We start from the raw sequence: 27219 nt of genomic DNA, 5'->3' as shown, positions 1-27219 counted from the left end.
TGGGACGTGGGTGTCTTGACTGCTAGGTCATTGCCCTCTCCTGTAGCAGAGTTATTGCAGAAAGCTGCTTCCGATCTGGTAGTCTGTTGCTTTGTTGGCTGCTGTGTCCTTGGTGCCTAGAACAGACCATAGAGCACAGCGGAGGCCCAAATATCTGGTAGCGAGAACATTCCAAGACTGAGTCCGGGTGTTTTGAGATGCCTTCCTGCCAGGTGGAACTTCCTGCTGCAGACACCCTTTGGACACCCTGCGGTCGCTCAGGATCCCCTCTGTTGCCTTTCCCTTTATGCCACCTCCTTTCCCTTCCAGAGTTGCCAACAGAGTTGCCATCGGATTCCTTTACTTGTACCTGGAGTGAAAGTGTTGCTTGGTTTTTAGATTCTACTCTTGATTTCTGTCCTGTGATCTAAAACACTTCAATTTTCATGCTCAGAGACCCCTATGGAGGTCACAGAGGGTTGGGACCCTCCTCACCATGAGCTGTGTCACTTTTTTTTTTTTTTTTTGAAAGCAGCAATAATTTCTGTTAGTGCTTATTTTCAATAGTATTTCTTCTTTTTGCCAAAGTATATTTTAATTTGAATCCTTTGGGCCAAGATTTGTTTTTTCGAAATAGATACGTATAGCAACAAACGGTTCACTCCTTTTTCTTACTGAGTGGTATTCTATTAAGTGGGCTCTATTCTACCTGGATTATCCTCTCACCAGTTGCTACATACTTGGATTGTTTTCATTTTGGGCTATTATAAATGATATAGCCATATATTTTCATTTCTACTTAGTGTGGAATTATTGGATTATATGATGAGTTTGTATATTTTTAACATTTTAAGAAACTGCTGATCTGTTTCCCAAAGTGGCTGCATCACTGCACATTTATACCAGTCACAGAGGAAGGCCCCAAGTGTTCTACGTGCTCACCAACGACTGGTATTGTCCCTGCCTGTGGCATCCTTATTTTAAAATAGCATTTTCAGCAACATGTTTGGTAGAAAACACAGGAGGATTTTGTAGTCAAATTCATTTAGGAAATGTTTATGAACTACCTCGCTCTATTTTCAAGACATATTAGCATATTGAAAGCTCCAAAAAGTTCCTCAATAAATGAATCCACTTAAATTTGTTGATCCAGCACCCAGAACCTATTTGACTACATAGCACATTTTCTCTTACAGATGTATATCTATTAACATATATTTACATGAAAAGATTTGAAATCTTTAAGGTGTGATTTCAATGGGAGGAAGCAATAGAAAGGAGAACTTTTCTGTGAATTCCAAGCCTTGCCAGATGTGAGTGTTTATCAACTCCTCAGCAGAATATCTGGTTCTACCCAAAACATTAGCATAGATCAGATATTGGCAAACTATATCCTGTGGGGTAGCACCCTTTATAAATAAAACTTTATTAGAACATGGTCATGTTCTTTCATTTACTTGTTAGAATTTGGGAAGTGAATCACTAGATGGAAGATCTCTGTCCATCTCACCCTCTGTAACTCTGCCTTTCAAATACATAAAATAAATCTTAAAACATCTGATTTAATGCTACAAAGGCAGGATTGGGTGATTGTGGCAGGTGCTATGTGGCATGCACAGCCTAAAATATTTATCATCTAGCCCTTTACAGAAAAACTGTGCTAACCCCTGGCCTGACGATAAGGTGACTTCTGTAAAAACTACATGAACTCAGAGTACATATTTTTGCTTCATCTTAGTAAGTTCTTGTTTTTCCAGTTAATACAGTGAGATGCTATCTCTTTATGTATTAATAATTCTGACTTTAGAAATGACACCAAACCACTCAACAACTTTTCTACTCAAAGAAAGTAGAAGAGGGAAACTCCCTAAAAAGCCATACTTTAGCTCATGAGAACTGAGTTTCCCTTCAGCTATTCTGACCCTAACCTCCAAACACATCACAGCTTCCTATGGAATTTTCTCATGTTCTTTCCATGTAGTACCAAGTTGTCCTGCGAAATAAAAACGTTAATTGCCACATACTCCTCTGTATTTCATGACATCTACTACGGTTCATGGCACGGTAGTCTCCCTTATTCATAATTTTTCTTTCTGTGGTTTTGGCCATGTGAAGTCAGCTAGGGCCTGAAAATATTAAATGGAAAATCCCAGAAGTAAATATTCATAAGTGTAAGTAAACTTTATTATTGCAATTGTTATAATCGTTCTATTTTATTATGCCATTTCTGTTAATTTCTTACTGTGTATAATTTATAAATTAAATTTTATCTTAGCTATGTATGTATGTATGCATGCATGTATTTTATTATAGGTATGTATGTATACATAGGAAAAAGCTTAATATATATAGGGATCTGTGCAGTTGGGGTTCAGTCATCCACCAGGGGTATTAGAACTTATCTTTCCCAGATAAGGGACACTGCTATAATTCCTGCTGAATTACATAGACAGTTTCTTTACAAAGTGGCTAAGAACAGCCTACATTGGGCCTTGTGGCTTTGGATTCATTCCTCTCAGGGAAATGGATGGATCTTTTGAAAAGAGGCACCACGTTTTTGATGTGTGTCATTTCATAAGGATGTTAAAGTGGATCATATAGATACCTGGCTATAATTTCTCTCTTTCAAGTTTTGGGAGACAGAAAGAAACTGCCTTATCATACAAACCAGGGATCTTTGGTCTCACAGTGGATTTGCTTGTGGTTGCAGGAATTAATTTTGATTTCTGAGTTTTGCGTCTCCATTCATTCATTCAACAATTGATAGAACCTACTGAATACACAGCAGAGGGTAGAAGGCAGGCAAATTAGACAAAGGCTCCCTCTTTATGGGGATGGAAAGTCCAAAGGCTAAAATGTAGGATGAGAACAGGTCTCAGAACTGTGTGGTCGTTGCCTGTTATATGTGCTTTGTGAGAATGCAGGGTTGACAGGAGGGGTCAGTTGAGGAGATAGGGTGACCTGGGTGTCATAGCCGAGGACCTCGCTCGAGCCCTGAAGGATGTGATGGGCCAGATCTGTCTGGGAGGGGAGGTGGCATTCCAGGTGGAGGGAGCCCCCATCAGGGAAGGATTTTAATCTGTGGTCCCACCTTGGATTCCGACCTTTTTCCATTGGTTCACCCCCAAAGTGGCCACTACGGCCAGCACGTTGCAGCCGGCATGCTGCGCTGATCTGAAGCCTGGAGCCAGGTGCTTCTTCCTGGTCTCCCATGTAGGTGCAGGGCCCAAGGACCTAGGCCATCCTCTACTGCCTTCCCGGGCCACAGCAGAGAGCTGGACTGGAAGAGGAGCAATCGGGACAGAACCAGTGCCCCAACTGGGACTAGAACCCAGGGTGCCAGCACCGCAGGTGGAGGATTAGCCTAGTGAGCCGCGGCGCTGGCTTTTTTTTTTTTTTTTTAAAGATTTATTTATTTATTTGAAAGTCAGAGTTACACAGAGAGAGAAAAGGCAAAGAGAGAGAGAGGTCTTCTATCCAATGGTTCAGTCCCTAACTGGCCGCAATGGCCAGAGCTGCGCAGATCCGAAACCAGGAGCCAGGAGCTTCCTCCAGGTCTCCCACGTGAGTGCAGGGGCCCAAGGACCTGGGCCATCTTCCACTGCTATCCCAGGCCATAGCAGAGAAAGATCGGAAGTGGAGCAGCCAGGTCCTGAATCAGCGCCCATATGGGATGCCGGCACCTCAGGCAAGGGCATTAACCTGCTGTGCCACAGTGCTGGCCCCCTTCAGTAAGTTTTTTTTTTTAAGATTTTATTTATTTATTTTACAGGTAGAGTTACAGACAGTGAGAGGGAGAGACAGAGAGAAAGGTCTTCCATTGGTTCACCCCCAGATGGCCGCTACAGCCGGCACTGCACTGATCCGAAGCCAGGAGCCAGGTGCTTCTTCCTGGTCTCCCATGTGGGTACAGGGCTCAAGGTCTTGGGCCATCCTCCAAAGCCCTCTCGGGCCTCAGCAGAGAGAGCAACCAGGACTAGAAACCGGCGCCCATATGAGATGCCAGCACCGCAGGTGGAGGATTAACCAAGTGAGCCATGGTGCCGGCCCCATTCAGTAAGTTTAATTTCAAGTAACTTCACCATTCTGGGTCCCAAACCTCTCCTCTCTTAAATGGCAAGAACAATTTCAACATGAGTGAAATAGAAAGTCATGGGAAATCTTGGTAATATTTTCATCAGAAGTGATGGGAGAAAAACAGCTTTTTATGTTAATTCGACTCATTAAAATCTTGGATAAAGATGCCAGATGGAATCTTGGTGGTCACTCAAGCATCTTTGCAAAAGAATATTTGTAAAGAGGTAGGGTGGGGGCAGATTCCATTCCATATTTCTGTCATTTCAGTCAAATATGGCAAATCTGAAATGTTCCTTTCTACCAAACTGAGTGGAAGAAACATTCCCAGTGATATTTTTATATAATGTATTGTGAGTTGAAAATGTAAAAATAAATAAAAAATTCTTTTATTACGTAATTTTCCCCAAACCCAACTGTACTAATTAAGCTTCCATGAATAAACATATTCATAAATAGTCATGTTTGATCAAAATCAAATATAGGGCAAACACTTGTGTTGATGCACTGCTAAATCAAAGTTATTAAATAACATTTGTGCTATACTCTGGATTCCATCCACTAAAAAATGTTTCAGGGGGAAATGTAAAGATGGAATGTTATTTGAAGACGAATTATATCCCAGTACTTCCAGTTGATTCCAGCTCAGTGAAATGCAAATTTTATGAATTCCAATCCATCAAATAGAAATTTTACTATAAAAGGTTTTCATGGAAATAATAGCTGTCAACTATCAATTAATGCACACAGTCCCATTTTCCTTAAGTACTGTATTGAACTTTAATGAAAGGTTACTTATTCTATCAAATTGCTTTATACTTTGTAAGATTAAACTTAACCAAAAATTAACATCAGCATTTCGTGAAGAGAGCAAGCAAACAAACCCACCTAAATGACAGGGGCCTAAATGTTGTTATTGCATGCTGGGAAATACACTAGCACACACATGAAATAAAGGCACAGAACTCAGTGTTTGAACCCAGGTGATCAGAAAACTTAACCAATTCTGAACCGTGTACCTCTCATGTGTCTTTGCCTCCTTACTTGGAGCCATGGGTGGTACATGGACATCATTTTTACCTATGTCCAGAGGGCACATGCTCACCTTGGTAGCAGCCAGCCAGCAAGGGATCCATTGGCTTGACCAGGAGCTTGAACCCACATATGCCAGTTCAAACCTGAATCCTGCCACTCACCTGCTGTGTCACCCTGGTCTAGTGGCTTTGTTTTCTGAGGCTTACAGTCTCTGTAAAATGAGAACAAAAACCTCATCTTTAGGGGTAGGTGTTTAGCACGGTGGTTAAGCTGCTGCTTGGGATCCATGCATCTCATTTAAGTGCCTCAGTTTGAGTCCTGGCTCCACTCTTGATTCTGGTGTCCTGCTGATGCACACCCTGGGAGACAGCAGGTAATGGCTCAATACTTGGGTCCCTGCCACTCGTGTCTTAGAGACTGAGTTCTGGGCTCCTGGAGGTGGCCTAGCCCAGCACCAGGTATCGTGGGTATTTGGAGAGCAAACCAGCAGATGAAAAATATCTCTGCCTTTCAAATAAAAACCAACCAAACAAAAACCCTGATCTTTGCGGATGACTGAGTGTTAAGGAGAAAAGCATAAAGACACAATTTGGAGCATAGCAGGTGTCCATTAGGTGGTAACTGTTCTTATTGCAGAATCAGCCTCGGAGTGGGTAAGGATGTCAGTATCCTAAAGTAGAAAGTCACTGCCCACCCACATCAGAGGGGAAGGTCTTAATGAATTTTTGTAGGTTTGTAAACTGATTCTTAGATCTTAGGGAAGTAAAAAGACACATGGGCTATAATGAAGAGTGATTGGCAATAATTCCTATGACCCGAGCGTGCTCTATACCCTTTGACAGTTCCCTAAACACAGCATTCAAATTTTCCTCCTAAAACCATCTGCATATCCATGTGGATTAGCATCGAGTGATGCTAAATACACGAATAGAGCAGAACCGGGAGATTTGCATTCTCGTCCCAAGTCTGAATACGTGTCCTTGGCTAACCCTTTCTGCCTCGACATCAGGTTCCTCATCTATCAGATGAGCAGTGGGCAGGTGGAAGTGGGCAGGTGTGAATGCCAGGGAGACGTGGGGGCTGTGGCCAAATGGTGAGCGCATGTCTCTCCCGTAGGGCTATCTCCTCGGTTAGCCTTGCTGGAATCAACCTAGTTTGAAGTGTTGGAAAAGTTCATGGAAGAGGTGTATTATGGGTTTAAGACCTGTTTTGCACCCAAAGAAACTTTTTATTTCCCACACACTTTTCAAAGAACCTTTCTTTTGCTATATTTACAAGAAAAATGAGAAATCTTGATATGCCAAGTAATTAGCAGTGGTTCTTTTGAAACGCTGTGCTGTTCCAAGAACTCTCAGGTTTGAGGGCTGCCTGTTTAGAACGCTGGGCTAGATGTTTTCAGAAAACCCTGTACAGATCTGCACTTTGATAATTTTAGGGAAGTCTCCGTTTTCTCTGTCTCCTGTAATCCTGAAAAATGATTTACAAAACCCAAATAGATTTTGGCATGAACTGAGCTTAAATTGACTGCTTTCTATCATGAATTAATATTAAGCAGAGTTTGTCAGATGCTAAATATTTGTTTTAGGAATACGCACAGCCTCCACTTTCATCTGCCTGTAGCTCTAATCTCTGGCCTGTCAGTTGCCGGATATAGCGCTGGATAAATCATGCTCTTTCCAACAGACAGATGCCAGGGTGGCTGTATACAAATGAGCGATGTGTCAATGAACGCCCGAGTTTGGGTTACATCTACTATAAACATCGACATTCCTTTGCAATGAGCCCATTTGCTGGGTTAAGCAGTTACAGCTTTGGAAGGTTTGATGCTTCTGTGCTCAATCAGAGTCTAATGATTTCAGATGTTTGCAGTTAATGACCCATTAGTTTCATTGGTAGAGCTCCTTCAGAAAGGTTTAAGACCTGGGTCGGAACCACAGATGAGCTTTTCTCCTTGGGGACAGCAAGCAGCAGCAGCAAAATGGTGAGAAACTGAATTAATGCTTGTATTCACTGCTTCTCACCCTTCCTTCCACACACACTTGCTTTCTCTGTAAAACATTAGCATCGACCAGTGTCTGAGAAAAGAAGGAGATGGCTGAGAGGAAAAAGAAAGAAAAATTATTGCTTCGTGTTCCTCCAGTTAAGACGTGATCTTCTGAAAACTGGGATTACTGCTGGTACCAAGAAGTGACACTCTTTCTCGGTGTCTGCCCAAATCTCTCTCTCTCTGGGCTTTCGTCCTGTGCGCCTGTGTTTTATTAATTATGTAACACATCGGCCATCTTAGAAAAATGATTAATGGTGCTTCAGATACATGGAAATAAATAAGCCAAGCTTCAATATATGATTATGTAGGCTTGATATAAACCCCAGGGTAGCCATCTTTTACGAAGTGAGTGTAAGGAGTTTAACACCAGCCCAGCGCTACAGTACTTAAAATCTGGCAGCACCGTGAGTTATCGCCAGGCACTGGATGCTGCGTTAGATGAATCTGTAATTTGAAAAGTTAAATTAACCCTGAAATATATTATTTGTTGTCTGTTTTCCACTCAGGAAAGAGATCCCCATGTAAACAGACTTTCTCTTGGTGTCTGATGTAAAGAGTCATTCTGAGGTGAGCTAAGCTCAGATACTTGCTAAATTTATGGGGGCTGTAATTTCTCACAGCACAGAGTCAGTCTTTGGAGAAAGCCACCTACCACCACCACCAAAAATTTTTTGAAGAAAATGCGGATGCTTTCTATGTTGCTTGTGATGTTATCCAACATTTTTAGATGCATTCATTGGCTTCTGTGGTCATTTCCAGTCACCCCACTAGACCGTAAACTACATGAGTCTGGGAATGTGGCTGTCTAGTCCATGGCTCTATCCCCACTGGCTACAGGACTCCTGCCACAGAGCTGTTGCTCAGTAAATGTTCATTGAATGAATGCAGAAAGGAATATATATGGTTCAAAGAAAATGACTTTGGGATTCTGCCTTGTCCTGGGGAATACATGAGAATATGGGATACTGGGTCTAATCTTAACCTGAGGAGACTGGAAAGGCTTCTCTGGGGAAGTACCATTTTATCAGGACCTGTGGGATGAAGAAGAGTGGGAGGGCATTTGGAGCAAAGGGAAGCATGTGCTAAGGTCCTGAGGGAGGGGGAACTTTATGTTTGATAGACACCAAGCAATCCAAGTTGGCTGCAGCAGAGTAAGGAGGGTGAGAGCCCTGTGATTGGAAAGAAAGCGTTGGGTCCAATTACAAAGTCTGTGGAGGGCAGTTTCTGTTTCTATCCTGAGAGAAATAGGATGTCCTTGAAGTGTCCCAGGTTAGCAAAGTGATCAAGCTTAGATTTCTAAAATTTTAATCAAATGAATTAGGAGTAAAATTATTATTTTTTAATAGTCAGAGGAGTCTGTCTTTAGTTTTCCTTGGATTACTTTACAAGAAAGAAAGAACCCAAATGATTCTTAAAGTCGGCTAAAAGAATAAAGAGCTGATGGTTGGGAGAGGAGACAAAAGGTCTGACGAGTCCAGTCCTATTCCAGGGGCATTTTTGAATGAGCCTACTTCTAAAAGCAGAGATTTTTGTATGTCTGACTGGTTTTGTTTCAGATTAAATAAGGAATTCTAAAGTGCCAGGTGTTCAGAATGAAGTTTTTCTCTTTGCTTCATTTGCATGGATCGCTTTTGCAAATTTAAGAAATTATTTGGTTGATGCATTCTTCCTTCAGTTGTATCACAAACTTGCCGCAGCACCTCGTATGTGTCATGCCTTAGCTGCTAAGGCTAGACACGAGCATAACAGTATTCTCTGTGAGTCATGTAAGTGGGGCTCAGAAAGTGTTCGAAGAATGGCTGGGTGATGAGTGAGATGTTCTCAGTCAGGAGTGGATATATAAATATCAGAACCTGGTCCTTGTTCAAACAGGTGGAAGACAAAGAGCTCGGGAGAAAACCCCACCAAAGCATAAGAGGAACGGATCAGAGAAGACACCAGTGAGAAAACATTTGACTGGAGCTTCAGGAATGAATAGGAGTTCCTGAGCAAAAAGCACCGTGTCAGCAATGGCCCATATGCATAATCGCCCACATTTTAGTCATCTTGCAATTTAATAGTGTATTAGTTCTTATTTAATTAATATATTTATTTAAATAGACTTAAGCATTTTGCCTTATCTTAATTAATACTATGAAGCATAGGTTCAACATGTTAAATTTTATCTACATATAAGGAAATGAACATGCTATCGATTGTCTATTCAATGTCTATTTTTCCACTTCTGTTTTTTCTAACAGAACCTCAAATGGGTGATGGCTGCCTGCATGCCATCACCTGCTTCAACGAAAGCTGATTCCACTCCCAGCTCAACAACTAGAACCTAGTAAGTCTAAGCCATTATAAAAATTGTGGTCCCCTCTCCAGTGATTGATTCTGGGGAGGCCACATGACCCAGCTCTGGCCAATGAGAAGCAGGAGAGATGTGTTTGGCATTTAGCAGGAAAGAGTCTCTTATTCTTAAGGAGACACCAGAAGAAGGTGTTTCTGCATCCCCAGAGCTGCAGAAATTCACCTTTCCACCATGACGAGAGGCAGCTTGCTGGTGATGCTCACACTGTAGGATGGCAGAATGGACACATGGAGTCATAGATCCACTCTGCTCTACTTCCATACCTCTCTCTGTGTGATACCAGGAAAGACCAGAGACTCATTGTTTCAGGCTTTGCAGGCCAAAAGGCAAAACCAAGAGCATTATTTGCATACTTATGTGAGTGCAACAAGGGGAAAAATGAACTTCCAATTTTTTTATTAATGAAATTTGAAATATAATTATAATAGCATATTTTTAAATGCTACAGATCTACCAGTGAGACAGATAGGGTTCTTTTCTTTGTAGTTCTCACTCTCATCAAATTGTAAAAACATCCTTGAATGGCAGACCATGCAAAACCAAGCCAGGGGCCAGGGGCCAGATCTGACATAGGCTCTAGTTTGCCAACCTCTGTTTTAAGGCAGTTTTTATTTTCTAGTTTTTACTGGTTGAAAATTATTTTTCCTAAATAAATTCTGCTGTTCATAGCCATGGTCATCCTAAAGTGCCAATAGCCAATAAACATTTCTTTGTGAATCAGCCCAAACCATCCTCCATCCAAGGATGAGCAGCAAACTTCGGAAAAGAATAGTTTACATTCATTAGATGCTTACTGTGTGCCCACTATTGGATTGCAAGTATCTGGTGCGTGTGAGCTAATTTAATCTTTGCAGACTCATTGAGTGGGTAGTAGTATCTCTGCCATTTTGTGGATGGAGAAATGATGTCACATTCTGTGCTAACAAGAGGCTGGTTAGTAAGTCTCTACTGCTCTGAGGCTCTGCTCTGGTCTTTCATTCCTATTTATGTGCAAATGAACCATATACATAAACCTGTTTCTGATTCAAACTTCTTAAACTAACTGGCACATTGTGGGGAAGTCGGATACAGAAACAGATGATGCAACTTTAAAAAAATTATCATTATGTTTCTTTATGGTTAAAGAGCATCTGGAGCAATTTAAGAAGTTAGAAGGGGAATAAGATGTTTTACAACATAATATGCCCCAGGATTGCCATACAAGTGGGAAACGTGTTCGTTGAATAATATCTCCATGCTTGGCTCTTTTAGTGTGCTTTATCCATATCTCACCAACATCACTGTGGTGACGTGGGCTCTTTATTTACTTAGTTTTGTAAAATTTTCTTTAATTCTAGTATTCCCGGGAATAAAGTAGCACTCCAAATAATAATTCACACTAAAAATGGAGAAATCGCACCCTCCACAGGGAGAGAACAAAAATAAAAATGTGAATCATTAAAAAGCAAAAAAAAAAGTGTGTAAATAAATCTGGATAATTATGCATCACCAAAGAAAAGCCGACTCCAAATGGTTCAGCATTCTCATCAGCAGCCTCTCTAATAATCATTGTAAGACTTTCAGTTGTTTCTTTTGAAATAATGAGCAGCACACATTGGAAAGAAAGTATATACATGGGCAACAATTTTATCTAAATACCGAACAAAATGGAGTGACTCACCTTAAGGTTTGCTGTTGAACCCTGTATAGAGAAAATTTTAATTTATAATCTGTCCCTTCCTTTAAGAGGTTAAGCAAGGGGAAAATACAAAAAAAAAAAAAAAAAGTTGCCTTTCTAACTAGACAATACATTTCACCCCAGCCTCCCCTGATGGTGGTCCCATCTGAAATGAACCCCTAACAGTAATGCTTCAATAATTAACCAAATTTAAAGACAATAATTAGGAATCAACTTTGTCATCCTTAAAGCTGTGTGGCTGCCATGAACATTTCTGTAGCTTTCCAATTACATTATAAATCAAAAGCAATCCAAAAAGACAGTGTGATAATGAAAATGCAATAGCTGCATCAGAAATTCAGGTATCAACGTTCTTTCTCTTTGCCGTCCCTCTGTTAATTTATTTTCTCAAGCAACGTAGCCCAGGACACATCATCAGAATGGGTGTCCTTTTACCGTTGGAAATGATTCTTGTTAGCTTAGCCAAGACAGAGCAGAGTGTGGAGTTTCTTTCTGTTCTTCTCACACGTCCTTCCTTCTCTAGAATTTATTTTGAAAGTCCAGAAAAAAGAAAAAAAACATGGATGGTGAAGAAAAGACTGAAAGGGCATTATGCAAAGCAGATGTAAAACAGCCTCTGTAATATCGCATGCTGCTATTGATCCTTTATTTCTGTCTTTTTTTGCCTGTTAAGCCAATCCATCTCGTTCTGCCCCAGACTCGTATCTTTGTTTCCTCTCAATTATGGTAGTTCAACATAAAATTGGATCATCTCAAACATACTTACTGAGAAATAGGAAGAAAGATAAGTCAGATTTTTACTTTTACTTTTTTAAAAGACAATGTTTTTTTCTGTTGGAGTAGGTTAAATTGCTCTACTGTTTGAGCACATTCTATTTTTCTGCTCCTTTAAGAAGTCATCTGTGCTTCTGCTTCTTGGGTAGTGGCATCTACTTCATAACACAAAGAGTAGCTCTAAGTTTTGCTGCATATACATGGCTTTCTGGAATGCTTACACATTTGTGTATCATGTTCAATGCTGGACGTCCTTAACTCTCTATGCTGGACAGAACAAAATCATTCTTTCATCTCCACTTACCCAGATGCTTATTTAAGGATATTATTATGTATAAATGACATTGATCATGAAGATTTTATTTTATGTATTTTTTAAATATTTATTTATTTTAAAGGCAAAGATATGAGAAATAGAGATGGGGAGAGACAAAGAGTAAAAGATTTTCCATTCACTGGTTCACTTCCTAAATGGCAGGAATGGCAGGAACTGGGTCAATCCAAAGCCAGGAGCCAGGAGCTTCTTCTGGGTCTCCCATGTAGGTGCAGGATTCCAAGTGCATGGACCATCTTCCTTTGATTTCCCAGGCGCATTAGCAGGGAGCTGGATTGGAAGTAGAGCAGCCGGGACTCAAACCGGTATCCACATCAGATGCCAATATGGCAGGTGACAGCTTTACCCACTACACCACAGTGCCAGCATCAGTCATGAGGATTGTAAAGTCCATTTAAATTGGATACCTAGTAGGAAGGATCTCAGCCATTCTTGCCCTGTGATCTTGCAGATTTTTAAACATGATCCACTCTGTCTCTCTTTGCCCAAGGCTCTGACCCACTCTGGAGCATCAGACTATTTCAATCAAATCCTTTGGTTCGTCAATGCATCAATAGCTCTGTACTGAGTATTGGCAATATCCCAGGAACTGTTCTAGGAACCAACAACACAATGATGTCCCAGACTGGCAGGCTTCCATGGGGCTTTAGTAGGAGCAGCTATGAATAGAAACTCTCAAAAACCTGTGCAAGTGAAAAGTATTTTGCTGGAAAGTTAAGGAAGCCATCATTGGAAACTGCAATACCTCAGGGTATTTGCAACTAGAAGCTATTCCATTAAGTTGGAACCACTGTTTTACCTTCTCTGAGTGCACTCTGCTCTTGGTCTTCTCTTTTTCTCTAGAGTTTTCTTCTGTCTGAGATCCCCTTCTATCAAGGGGATACTTGGCAGGAAACAGCCACCATAGTCTTGACTTGACGCAATCCGTAGTCCTTGAGCTCAGTCCATAGAGGACATTCTTGAGGGGGACTCAGACGGGTCACGTTTGGTCCACGGATGTCACCGCCTGGGCTAACCATCCCTTTTTGGTGCAATGTGCGATGGCCACACCGCAGACCTGTCTGTGGTCTTTTTCTCTGTACTTGTACCAGACTCTTAGGGCAGGAAAATGTGTGCAGGGAAGGGAGTCGGGAGGTGCCCTTAAATGTGTCTGCAAGCCGGGTGACTGTTCATCTGCAACCGGGGAAGCATTACAGACTCAGTTTACTCTTTTCCTTTGTTGTCACAGTTGTTAGATTGTTCTATGTGTTGTGCAAAGCACACAGTCTGTGTCGCTGGCCCTGTGGGTTCCAGGAAGGATGAAACATGAGTAGAGGAGTTTCCCTCCCTCCATCTTCCCTCTCTCCCTCTATTTTCCCTCCTTGCTTCCCTCCCTCCCTCCCTCCCTCCCTCCCTCCCTCCATCTTCCCTCCTTCCCTCCCTCTCTCCCTCCCTCCCTCCCTCCATCTTCCCTCCTTCCCTCTATGCCTGCCTCTCCCCACCCTTATTTTATTTTACTGCATATTAGGATATTTCTAAAGCACATTAAATTCCCAATATTACAAAAGTAATATATGTTCAATGGAGGGAATTTGAAAAATAGAAAAAAGTCATGAAGACGAAAATGAGGCTCCTCATATTCCATTAATGGCATATCACCACATTTACATGGGAAACAAAAATGGAACCTTATTCAACATGTTTCTTAAAAGTATCTTTTAAAACTGTAATACCCGGAGCCGGCGCCGTGGCTCAATAGGCTAATCCTCCACCTTGCGGCGCCGGCACACCGGGTTCTAGTCCCGGTTGGGGCGCCGGATTCTGTCCCGGTTGCCCCTCTTCCAGGCCAGCTCTCTGCTATGGCCAGGGAGTGCAGTGGAGGATGGCCCAGGTGCTTGGGCCCTGCACCCCATGGGAGACCAGGAAAAGCACCTGGCTCCTGGCTCCTGCCAGGATCAGCGCGGTGCGCCGGCTGCAGCGGCGGCCATTGGAGGGTGAACCAGCGGCAAAAGGAAGACCTTTCTCTCTGTCTCTCTCTCTCTCACTGTCCACTCTGCCTGTCAAAAAAAAAAAAAAAAAAAAAAAAAAAACTGTAATACCCGGGCTGGCGCTGTAGGCTCAATAAGCTAATCCTCCGCCTTGCGGCACCGGCACACCGGGTTCTAGTCCCAGTCAGGGCGCTGGATTCTGTCCCAGTTGCCTCTCTTCCAGGCCAGCTCTCTGCTGTGGCCCGGGAGTGCAGTGGAGGATGGCCCAAGTGCTTGGGCCCTGCACCCCATGGGAGACCAGGAGAAGCACCTGGCTCCTGCCCTCGGATCAGCACGGTGCGCCGGCTGCAGCGCACTGGCTGTGGCGGCCATTGGAGGGTGAACCAACGGCAAAGGAAGACCTTTCTCTCTGTCTCTCTCTCTCTCACTGTCTACTCTGTCTGTAAAAAAAAAAAAAAAATTCCTCAGAAATTTCTATCTACCAGAGATAGCCAGTAGTACAGTTCAGCCTACATCCTTCCAGATTTTTGAGATGTGTATACAAGTCTATATTTTTCTACATAATCAATAAATGTCACTCTCTCATAACCTTTTAAATTTCAGCATGGATTTCTATTAAATAGATAAACCACATAATTCAATTAATTTTAATGGACACTTAAGATAGTTCTGTTTTTTCTTTAAAATTACAATTCAAGTTTGCATAGTTGCTCAGATGTTGACCTACCACCAGGAGTGGGCCAAAATGTTCTATTTTCAGTCAAATAGGAAAAAGATCAAATTTGGTAATTAAGTGCCCAAGACAAATACAAAAATCAAATGAAAGCTGTAGCAAACAATCCAAAAAACCAAGAAACAGAACCTCAGGCCTCTGATACCTGGGAAGTTCCATGAGGGAATTAGAATCAAGACTGTGAGATGCAGTGCTGATGCTGCTGAAAACAGAACAAAAGGAAACCCTGGACTTCCTGTGAAGGGGCGTCTGGGAGTACAGCGGTCAGATCTGATGGTGGAATGCCCAGGTTTCTGGGACCTCCCTGTGGAGGGTGTGACTGCTGCAGCTGCCATGTAGCCTGGACTTCTCAGCAACAATTCATTGCTTCGTGCTGCCAGTCTGTGCACCGGCAGAAGGGTGTTTCCTGGAGGAAGCTCGGCATTGTTACGTTTCCACTGGGATGCAGCCCAGATCACTTTCTGGAAGACCAGGGTGATGTTGCTCCCCAGTTTATGATGATTAATTTTGTGATTTTTCAACTGTGACAGTGGGAGTGGGTACCCACACAACCATTCTGTTTTTTTGCTTGCAGTCCAGTATTCAATCAATTCCTTATCAAGTAGACTTCGTGTTATACCACCCAACTGTAGGCTGATATAAATGTTCTGAGTGTATTGAAGGTGAGCTAGGCTAAGTGTGATGTTTGGTAGGTGGATTAAACGCATTTTCAACTCAGGACCGTTTCAATCTGTGGTGTGTTTATTGGATGTATCCCATTATAAGTCGAGGGCCATCTGTAGCTACTTTGTGAAAACGCCAAATACATAAATTCTAACTTGAATAAAACATACATGATTAGAAGGAGAATGTTTGTTATGAAAGGATTGTTCACCTTTGGGCATGTAAACACAAACATTGCTTTAGCTGAGCTTTGACCTTAAAATCATTGAAACGGTATCTATGGCGTGCACTTTAAAATATACCACTTGTGGGTGTGATATTTAGCCACAAGCATTTAAGAAAAATTAAGGATAAAATTTTATGTTTGTGTCTTTTTGTCATCCTTTTACTCTTCATTACTTGAATAATCTTAAGAAAAGCTACCATCAGAAACAGCTCCCAATCAGTTGTCCTGGTTTGATTTTGTGATTTCAGAAAACCCAAGCAAGGGTCCTGAAAACATTGTTATTTATTTTTCCCTCTCATCACCCCACTCACCTGCGAGTCCTTGAGTGATTTATCCCCAGTATATTGAATCTTTATTCTCCCTATGAGCCTTTATTCACTATAATAAGCTCCTGAAAAAAAGACTATAAAAGAAATATTAAAGGAAAGGAGAGAAAAGAAAAAGTCCTTAACAAGAACTCCCTTTAAGCCAGTCAGACTGCAAAAGAACCCAGGGACATTAGGGGTTCCTGAACTGCAAAACATATTTTCTAGTCTTATGCATTCTAAACCTCTCTGAAGCTCAATATGGCTCCCAAATATACCGATAGCATTAGAAATAGCATTTCCAATAAAAAATGCATAGCAGAGGAGGACATGAAATAACATATTTCTCTTTGAAACCAGGAAAATGCACCATATTTGTCTGGAAATGTGTATGTGAAATTTAAACAACCCCTGAAGACATCCATCCTATTTTTTTGAGTTTGTCCTCCATTGAAATTCTACTCTCCCAAAGTTTGTGCTGCCAGCTCCTAACTTCGCTCTCTGCCTCTCGTCTGTTTCCCTCAATTTCCTTCCCTTTATGACCCTTTTCGGTGGCGCCCCTTGATTTATGGTCATTTGTGTGATTGCACTGCTTTGCTTTATGGCAGTTTATGTCATCCTGGTCTTGTCATAAATGACTACCATAAAGTGAGGTAAAATATCATAAAACATTAGTGAGTCCCTGATACTCAAGGTTCTTCAGAATAAGCCCTGACAGGTACCAACCGTAGGAAAACAAATTTGACCATTTGAAAGGTGCAGCATGTGTTAAAGGAAAATAATAATAATAAAAAAAGTCACTGAGGTTTGCTAAACTCTTTCTGTGTGCCAATTACTGGGTTAAGCTCATTTCATACATTATGACTTAGAATATTCATGACTTCCTTTCTGGAAAAAATTATGATCGCCCCCATTGTACAGATGAAGAAACTGAGGCATGGAACCCTTCAGCACAGCCGATGAGTGCTCCAGACTCTGACTCGGGAGCCTGAGCCCTTGGCCCCTGTGTGACTCACCTGGGTGCAAATAAGGAGATGAGCTGATTGACAGGTGGGAGTTAGCATTTGGTAGACGGTTTTCACGGCGTGTAAATTCTTGTCACCTCCAGACCCTGGTACTCTTTGTGCTGGCTCACAAGCTTCTGCGACACACTCTGATGTGGCTCCTGCGTTTTCTGACCTCCCACATTCTCGACTCTCCAAGTTATTTGCGAAGCTGTTTCCTCCCTGTTCGCTCAGCTGGCCCTGACCTTGTACATGACGGTTTGTCCCCCAACATTCACGTGTTGGAAGCTGGGTTTCCAGTGCAGCGGTGTCGGGAGGAGGATCTGATGAGAGGTGACTGGATCATGTTGCTTTCGCAGGAGTGGGTTAGTGATTGAGAGACTGAGCTCATAGGAAGGCGAGTTCAGTCTCCTCATGTTCCCTTGCTCTCCTGCTTTCTGTCCTCCTCCCTCCCACCTTCCACCCTGGGGTGATGCTGCAGAGACCTGGGCAAGAAGCCGGTGCCACACATCTCCAGAACTATGAACCAAATGAGCTTCCATTGTTCATAAAGTACTCAGTCTCGCGGATTCTACCGTAGCTGCACAACGTGGACAGTACGTGGCCCTTCCGTGTCCCAGTCTGGCCAGCACTTCCTCGGCCGGAAGCTTCCGAGCTCCTTTGACTCCTCCTGTTCCCAACAAGTGAGCCCCGCCTTTGCCACCTCAGAGGCACGCCCCTCCTGTTCCCGACGCTTTTATGTTTTACCCTCTAGTAGGTGGGTCCTGCAGGCCGCTGTCACACTTCCCTGCGTTGCTACAGATCAGTTCCTGCAAACACTCCCAGACCCCAGTTATGCAGCGATTGAAGCAATCAGTCTAGGGTGGGATTATGTGTGTGTTTTCTTAAAGATTTATGTATTTATTTGAAAGGCAGAGCTACAGATGGAGGGAAGGAAGCAGGGAGGGAGGGAGGGAGACAGACACCGACAGAGACGAAGAGAGAGAGATCATCTGCTGGTTCACTCCCCAAATGGCTGCAATAGCTGGGGCTGGGCCAGGACAAAGCAAGAGTCTGGAACTCCATCCCAGTCTCTCTCATGGGTGCAGGGGTCCAAGGATGCAGGCCATCTTCTGCTGCTTTCCCAGGCACGTTATCAGGAAGCTGGATCGGAAGTGGAGCAGCTGGAACTCAAACCAGCCTCCATATGCGATGCTGACATCCCAGACAGGGGCTTAATCCTGTGTGGCACAGCTTAGGCCCTGGACTTGGGGGTATGTTAGTCTCTAGGAGTCACTGCACTGGTTCCTTGTGTCCTGTCTCTGACTTTGCCCTCCCTCATTGGTCTGCCCCTGAACTGGGTGAATTCCTTTCTAATTTAGAGTCTTCACACCACAGCTTTTCTCCCTGCACTGTCTTCCCACTCCCTGGTGCTGGACCTGTCCCTGCGCTTCACTGTGACCTCCTCGGGCTAGTTGATCCTCCACTCTGTCTTTGTTCCCCAACCACTGTAATCTTTCCTCCTGGATCTCGTTTTGTGTGGTGATTTGTTTACTTATGGATAAACTGTTTTTCCATCTGGATTGTCAGCTCCATGGGGACAGGAACGAGCCTCTGAGGTCCACAGCCATACTCCTGGCACCTGGCACAGGGCCCAGAGTGTTGTCATCGTAGATGCTTGTCGAATGGGTACTTGCAGCTTCTAAGTGGAATTGGGAAGGCTGGAAGGACAGATATGTACAACACACTTCTATTGCATATGCTATAGCATGAGCAGTCACATTGCTGGCACGACACGTATGTTCATGGAATACATAGTGGTTGACTGTATTATGGCAACTCACAGAACCTTGGCTCATCAGTTAAGACAGCTGTGTCCTGAGAGGATGGAGGTAGCCTAAGAAAGGAGGAATGGATCATCAGACAGATTAGCACAGCGGTTCCTACTGTCCATTCAATTATTAACAGAAATATTTGAGCATCTTGATTAAAAGATTAACAGGAAAAAGAAAATAAAAATAGGAACCAGGAGGAAAAATAGAATCTGTGTATTTCTTTGTTTGCCCCTTCATGTACTGTCTTCTCCAAAGAATCTCTCTAGGTTTCCTCTGTCACATCCATAGTGAAGTGTAAATTGTAGTTTCCAATATAAACGGCCATTTTCAGTGAGTTTTTGCAAGGAAGAAAATTTCATTTGAGACTGAAATTTGGCATGCCTTTGCCTCTTCATGCTGGGAACTATTTTTTGTCTTTACAAAATGTGATGAGACATAAATCCTGTTGCTTTCATTTCTAAATGGTACTCTACCAAGCTGAAAATGGACTGGGAAAATAGGAGTGCCTCCAGACTAGGGCCAGCCTTCGCGATCCTCGTTTACAGAATGTGCTGTACTACAAGGGAACAATCAGAGCAGGGTCCTATAAAAATGGGAAGCTATTTTTAACTGTACTCAGTTTCCATCCCCTTCCTCTCTTTGCACATTTCTTTTCGCCCTGGCACCGCTTGCTAACTCTGGCGCCACCCACAGAGGAGCCTGGGATACCCAACAGCCAGCATGGGATGTGACGCCGTTGAGAAGGCTGGCAACTCAAGAGCATATGGAGGATTTCAGACGGGTTTCGAGGGATGTTTGGCTCAGGGTGTCCCATGATTGGGAACACCACTAGCACGTGGAGAGAGCCGGTTCTTCGTTGTGTCCCCTGCCTGGCAAGATGTTTGGCATCCCGAGGTTCCCAGAATGACCTGCTAATTGATGCTCCCAAGTCACTGTGACAAATAAAATGTCCCTCCCACCATTGTAAACATAGTCTTATCTGTGTTCACTGAGAACCATCCAGAGGGTGTTTAAAGTTTTCCTAGCCATCTCAAGATGAAAATCCCCAGTTTGTACCTGTGATAAAATGTCAAGGACAAATCCTTTGGTGTTCTTAGGTGGTACTAAGAGCAACTGCAATCGTGAGCACCCTCTCAGCATTTATCACATCCTGGGGACATTCAAAGCCCTTGTGTGAGTTTGTGTCTGTGTGTTGTCCTCCAGGAAGCACCAGTGCTCCAGTGAGATCCGCCCAATAGTTTGGACGAACGTGTCCAAAGACCACTCAGAGTCGCCCTTATAACCCGAAGGTCAGATAACACTGAGATCACGGCAGGAGTCTGTGCTGACCCTGAAGCCTGCTCCTGCCTTTACTGTTCCATTTGCTTTTCTCTCTTCATCTTTTTTCTACTATGTTATTAGTATTTTAAAAGATTTTCTTTTTCAATAGCCTTCTGCTCTTTCAAAATAATTTCATTTGTAATAACAACTGAATTTGTTACATAATGGTTACAATCAAATTTAGATGGTCTGGTTTGGAACATTTGCACTTGTCGTTGATGTAGGGTTGGTGGAATTCACTTTGTGGTGGGAGGGGACCTCAGAGAGATGGTGTTGATCCTTACAGTAGGCATGTGACTGTTAATCATAGGAGAAATGGTTTGCATCAAGATGTTATGGTTGGCCGGCGCCGCGGCTCACTTGGTAATCCTCCGCTTGCAGTGCCGGCACCCCGGGTTCTAGTCCTGGTTGGGGCGCCGGATTCTGTCCCGGTTGCCCCTCTTCCAGTCCAGCTCTCTGCTGTGGCCCAGGAAGGCAGTGGAGGATGGCCCAAGTGCTTAGGCCCTGCACCCGCATGAGAGACCAGGAGGAGACACCTTGCTCCTGGCTTTGGATCGGTGCAGTGCCGGCCATAGTGGTCATTTGAGGGGTGACACAATGGGAGGAAGACCTTTCTCTCTCTCTCTCTCTCTCTCTCTCTCTCTCTCTCTCTCTCGCTGTCTAACTCTGCCTGTCAAAAAACAAACAAAAAAGATGTTATGGTCAGAGTAACTAACAGCACTTTCAAGGTGAATTCTAATCAAAAAGATGCAGGGCAGATGCTTGGATCCTGGCCTTTGGAATCTGAGACGGAGCTGCTGCTTTGTGGGCAGCTCCCTGTGGCATCTTCTGGTGAGGACAGCAGGGATCTCGCATAATGTTTAATGATATGCTCCCGTGCTCCTGTGCTGTCTGCATTTGGGGACATGCAGGGATGAAAAAGCCCTGCAGGAGATTATCCCCGGTGCTGCAGAGGGACACACGAATGTGCCTTGCCCACTAGCACTACTGACACTTGAGTGGGATGACTGTTGTGGGAACTGTCGCGCTGTAGGGTGTTCAGCCACATCCTTAGCTTCTGCCCACTAGATTCCAGCAGTGTCCCCAAGTGCTGAAAGCCAAAACTCTTTCCTGATGCTGCCACTGTCCTCTGGGGGTAGAATTACCATCTGGTTGAGCATCACTGTATTAGAGTTTTACATTGAAAAAAAAAAAGTTTATTTGAAAGGCTGATGACAGAGAGAGAGGAGAGAGAGTGAGCGAGCGAGCTTCTACCCATTGGTTCAGTCCCCAAATGCCTGTAACTGAAGGGGCTGGGGAGGCTGGAGTCAGGAGACGGGAGCTCAGTCTGGATCTCCCTGGTGGATGCAGGGGCCTAACTGCTTGAGCTGTCACTTGCTGTCTCTCAGGGTGCCCATTAGCTGGAAATTTGAATCAGGAGCAGAGCTGTGACTGGAACCAGGCACTCTGATATGGGATGTGGGGGTCTCAAGCAGAATCTTAAGTGTAGGACCAAGTGCCCACCCTATAATAGAGTTTTGAGGCGAATGTTTGGGGCCTCAGAAGGATTACTGGTTCCTTATGGTCAAGAATTAGTATGATCTGGCAAATGCAAGGAGTCCATGATCTACTGCAAATCATTGATATTCAGTGCATGTTTGATGGTTGAAAGATTAAGTAATTCTGCTTAACATGGAGGAGCACCATCGGGTTAGGGCAGTGGAATGGCAGGAAGCAGTGGTGGGTGATGAGGGATTTGTCAACAGGAAGGCTTGCCACACAAAGGAGTGGCACAGGCTTGGACCAGAGGTGAGAGAATGGGGCTTTCAGGCATCCCAGGGCTGCAGACCTCTCACTACTCACCGTTCTCAGGTTATGGGAGGCGCTGGGAAGAAGGGTAGGCTATAAACCCAAGAAGGAAGCTTGGGGTCCAGATTTTGGAGATACTTCAATATTATCCGTCATGATATTGAAAATATTTACCAAGAACAATGACCAGCCTTAGAGAGAGGAAAACTGATGCTGGCTGTAAAAACCCTGTATTGAGAAATTTTAGCATTGGGACAATGTGAATTTCTAAAAATCTTTATATTTTTGTTTACCAAGAAGTCTTATTAAAATATCAACATATGCTTACTGGGAAAAAATAGACTGTAAAGATAAACCATATGGAGGAAATGAAAAGCATTCATGGTTCTCCCATCTAGAGTTCATCACAGTCAATCATTTTGCATTTATATTTCTATCCCTGCCAACCCCAGGAGTGAGCTGGGGACAGGCTGTCCCTGCCCCCTGACATCCATGTAGGATTGGTAAACTCGGGCCCCAGCCTGGTAGAAAAACCTGATGCTCTCCCCAGGATTTCTCTGCATCCCTTATACAATGGTTCCAAGTTCACTTTTCTGCTGAACTGTACTCTTTCTTTGAAAAAAAAAATTATCTTTATGTATCATATACACTAACTCTGTTTTGTACCATATTGACAGGAATAGAACTCAATGCCTTCCTTAAATTTCTATAAATATTTTTTTAACTTTTATTTAATGAATATAAATTTCCAAAGTACAGCTTATGGATTACAATGGCTTCCCCCCCAATAACTTCCCTCCCACCCGCAACCCTCCCCTTTCCCTCTCCCTCTCCCCTTCCATTCACATCGATTCATTTTTGATTCTCTTTATATACAGAAGATCAGTTTAGCATACATTAAGTAAAGATTTCAACAGTTTGCTCCCACACAGAAACATAAAGTGAAAAATACTGTTTGAAAAAAAAAACAAAAAAAAATAAAAAGAAAAATACTGTTTGAGAACTAGTTATAGCATTAAATCACACTGTACAGCACATTAAGGACAAAGATCCTACATGAGGAGTAAGTGCACAGTGACTCCTGTTGTTGACTTAACAAATTGACACTCTTGTTTATGGCATCAGTAATTACCCTAGGCTCTTGTCATGAGTTGCCAAGGCTATGGAAGACTTTTGAGTTCACTGACTCTGATCATATTTAGACAAGGTCGTAGTCAAAGTGGAAGTTCTCTCCTCCCTTCAGAGAAAGGTACCTCCTTCTTTGATTACCTGTTCTTTCCACTGGGATCTCACTTGTGGAGATCTTTCATTTAGGATTTTTTTTTTTTTGCCAGAGTATCTTGGCTTTCCACGCCTGTAATACTCTCATGGGCTTTTCAGCCAGATCCGCGTGCCTTAAGGGCTGATTCTGAGGCCAGAGTGCTGTTTAGGACATCTGCCATTCTACGAGTCTGCTGTGTATCTTGCTTCCCATGTTGGATCGTTCTCTCCCTTTTTTCTTCTATCAGCTAGTATTTGCAGACACTAGTCTTGTTTATGTGCTTCCTTTGGTTCTTAGTCCTATCATTATGATCAATTGTGAACAGAAATTGATCACTGGGACTAGTGAGATGGCATTGGTACGTGCCACCTTCATGGGATTGAACTGGAATCCCCTGGTATGTTTCTAACTCTAAATCATTTAGTCATACAAGGCATTTTTGCATATATCAGACTGTTCTGAAGGTTTATATGAATAGAGGAGGCACCTATCAAAGCTAAACCATGTCAGAAATCATATACTTTTTTTGTAGTTTTTTTTTAACTTTTATTTAATGAATATAAATTTCCAAAGTACAGAATATGGATTACAATGGCTTCACCCCATAACATCCCTCCAACCCGCAACCCTCCCCTTATCCACTCCCTCTCCCCTTCCATTCACATCGATTCATTTTTGATTCTCTTTATATACAGAAGATCAGTTTAGCATACATTAAGTAAAGATTTCAACAGTTTGCTCCCACACAGAAACATAAAGTGAAAAATAATGTTTGAGTACTAGTTATAGCATTAAATCTCAATGTACAGCACATTAAGGACAAAGATCCTACATGAGGAGTAAGTGCACAGTGACTCCTGTTGTTGACTTAACAAATTGACACTCTTGTTTATGGCATCAGTAATCACCCTAGGCTCTTGTCATGAGTTGCCAAGGCTATGGAAGACTTTTGAGTTCACTGACTCTGATCATATTTAGACAAGGTCGTAGTCAAAGTGGAAGTTCTCTCCTCCCTTCAGAGAAAGGTACCTCCTTCTTTGATGACCCATTCTTTCCACTGGGATCTCACTTGCAGAGATCTTTCATTTAGGTTTTTTTTCCCCCCAGAGTGTTTTGGCTTTCCATGCCTGAAATACTCTCATGGGCATTTCAGCCGGATCCGCATGCCTTAAGGGCTGATTCTGAGGCCAGAGTGCTGCTAGGACATTTGCCATTCTATGTGTCTGCTGTGTATCTCACTTCCCATGTTGGATCCTTCTCTCCTTTTTTTATTCTATCAGCTAGTATTTGCAGACACTATTATTGTTTATGTGATCACTTTGGTTCTTAGTCCTATCATTATGATCAATTGTGAACAGAAATTGATCACTGGGACTAGTGAGATGGCATTGGTACATGCCACCTCGATGGGATTGAATTCGAATCCCCTGGTATGTTTCTAACTCTACCGTTTTTGGTAAGTCAGCTTGAGCATGTCCCGAATTGCACATCTCTTCCCTCTCTTATTCCCACTCTTATATTTAACAGTGATCACTTTTCAGTTAAGTTTCAGCACTTAAGAAGAATTGTGTATTGATTACAGTATTCAACCAAAAGTATGAAGTAGAACAAACAAACAAAAAATACTAAGAGGGATAACATATTAAGCTGCTCATCAACAGTCAGGGTGAGGGCTGATCAAGTCACCATTTCTCATAGTGTTCATTTCACTTTAACAGGTTTCCTTTTTGGTGCTCAGTTAGTTGTCACCTATCAAGGAGAACAAGTGGTATTTGTCCCTTTGGGATTGGCTTATTTCACTCAGCATAATGTTTTCCAAATTCCTAACAGGGATCACTTTTCAGTTAAAATTTAAACACCTAAGAATAATTGTGTGTTAATTACAGAGTTCAACCAATGGTACTAGAACAAAAAAAAAATACTAAAATGGATAAAGTATTACATTGTACATCAACCGTCAGGACAAGAGCTGAATAAGTCACTGTTTCTCATAGTGTCCATTTCACTTCAACAAGTTTCCCCTTTGGTGCTCAGTTAGTTGTCACCGATCAGGGAGAACATATGATATTTGTCCCTTTGGGACTGGCTTAATTCACTCAGCATGATGTTTTCCAAATTCCTCCATCTTGTTGCAAATGACTGGGTTTCGTTGTTTTGACTGCTGTATAGTATTCTATAGAGTACATGTCCCATAATTTCTTTATCCAGTCTACTGTTGATGGGCATTTGGGTTGGTTCCAGGTCTTAGCTATTGTGAATTGAGCTGCAATAAACATTAATGTGCAGACTGTTTTTTTGTTTGCCAATTTAATTTCCTTTGGGTAAATTCCAAGGAGTGGGATGGCTGGGTTGAATGGTAGGGTTATATTCAGGTTTCTGAGGAATCTCCAGACTGACTTCCATAGTGGCTTAACCAGTTTGCATTCCCACCAACAGTGGGTTAGTGTCCCTTTTGCTGACTCTTTCAGCCAAAAGAATCACTGTTTTGACCTCTGTGCAGTCTTCCTATCTCTTAGCCTTTTTATATCCTCTCTTCTGCTATTCTTCCTCTGTTTCCTTCTAAGACATGAAATTTAGCTCTAACTTTCATTGGCTGCACTTTCACTGTTCACACCTTGGGTTGAAGCATTTTCTTAACAAAACTGGACTCCTGTGGATGATTTATGCTGTAGGCTGGTAGGCTGTTACATTTTGAAAGTTTTGTGTTTATATATATATATATATATACACACACACACATATATAGTACATATATGTAGTATACATATAAATATATAGTATTATATATAAAAATATATATAGTATTTATATATAATACTATACTAGTATTATATATTACATATATATAGTATTTAAAATACAAAAATACTTTAAATGTGAAAAGATTGTGTTATATTGCTTTAGGATATTTTCTAGACAGATTTTTTTAAACTATAAAAACTAGAGGTACTTTAAACCTGACTCAGATTAGCCAATGGGAGCAGAGAGAAAGCAGTAAGCAGGTGCCCTGGCGCTGAAGAAGCAGCTAGAGGGCTAGAAAGTGCAGAGTCATTCAGCAGGTGGCCCAGAGTGCTGAGTCATCGCAATGCCAGCTGCACCAGCAGGCGGCTTCAGGGCGCACGGCTCCCAGAGCCGCCACAATGTCCCTGGGCTCCTGTTGGATGACATTGCAGCTCCTTGGGTCCTGGATTTGAGACAACTCCTGTCTCCTTTACTTCCCTCTGTTTGCTTACAATCAGCTGTGCCACTCTACCAGGAAAGTCAGTCTCTCGAGGACTTCTGCTTGTATTTCTGTCAATGTGAGGGAGGGCAGGAGGAGAGGCACTTGCTCACCTCTGGGGGTCAAGCCTGACTTTGCTGAGGTGGGTGAAACCTTTGAAAGTTCACTGTTCCAGGAACCTGGGTTCTTTGGGCACATCGCAACCCACAGCAAGGTGTGGCACAGAGTTCTGTGTGCAAGAAAAATGGCTTGTAAGACCAGATTTGCCTTTAAGTCCCCAGTGGGTAGATAATCAAGATTTCATCCAGACAATGAGAAAAATATTTGAACATGAAGGAGCATTTCCAGTGTTTCTTTCTCAGGGAGAACACTTTTGAGGCTCTTCCTCCCTCTCCTCCCCATACAAGGCTGGCTTTCCTTTTCTTTCTTTCTTTTTTTAAAAGATTTTATTTATTTATTTGAGAAGTAGAGCTACAGACAGAGAGAGGGATAGACAGAGAGAAAAGTCTCCCGTCCGTTGGTTCACTCCCCAAATGGCTCAGTGGCTGGAGCTGAGCACATCCAAAGCCAGGAGCCAGGAGCCTCTTCTGGGTCTCCCACATGGGTGCAGGGGCCCAAGGACTTGAGCCATCTTCCACTGCTTT

General features: G+C 42.7%; 1 long non-coding RNA gene across 5 annotated transcripts in view; it reads left to right on the top strand.

Moving 5' to 3' along the window:
- Positions 1-6947: 6947 nt before the first annotated feature.
- The window catches only part of LOC127487354 (uncharacterized), a 45357-nt gene continuing 25085 nt past the window's right edge, over positions 6948-27219 (top strand). For 2 of the 5 annotated variants that reach the window (XR_016215749.1, XR_016215748.1), the window contains exons 1-4: positions 6948-7069; positions 7642-7702; positions 9008-9137; positions 9376-9461. This is a non-coding gene — a long non-coding RNA (uncharacterized LOC127487354). Of the gene's footprint in view, positions 7070-7641; positions 7703-9007; positions 9225-9375; positions 9462-17276; positions 17292-19679; positions 19961-27219 lie in introns of those variants that run through there. The other 3 variants (XR_016215750.1, XR_016215751.1, XR_016215747.1) reach the window with 3 other exon arrangements.

This window comes from Oryctolagus cuniculus, chromosome 11 (genome assembly GCF_051225735.1).
Source record: "Oryctolagus cuniculus isolate XC-2025 breed Fujian yellow rabbit chromosome 11, ASM5122573v1, whole genome shotgun sequence".
Classification (NCBI taxonomy): Eukaryota; Metazoa; Chordata; class Mammalia; order Lagomorpha; family Leporidae; genus Oryctolagus; species Oryctolagus cuniculus.
The sequence above is the reverse complement of the archived record's forward strand: the minus strand, read 5'-3'. Positions and strand labels throughout refer to the sequence as shown.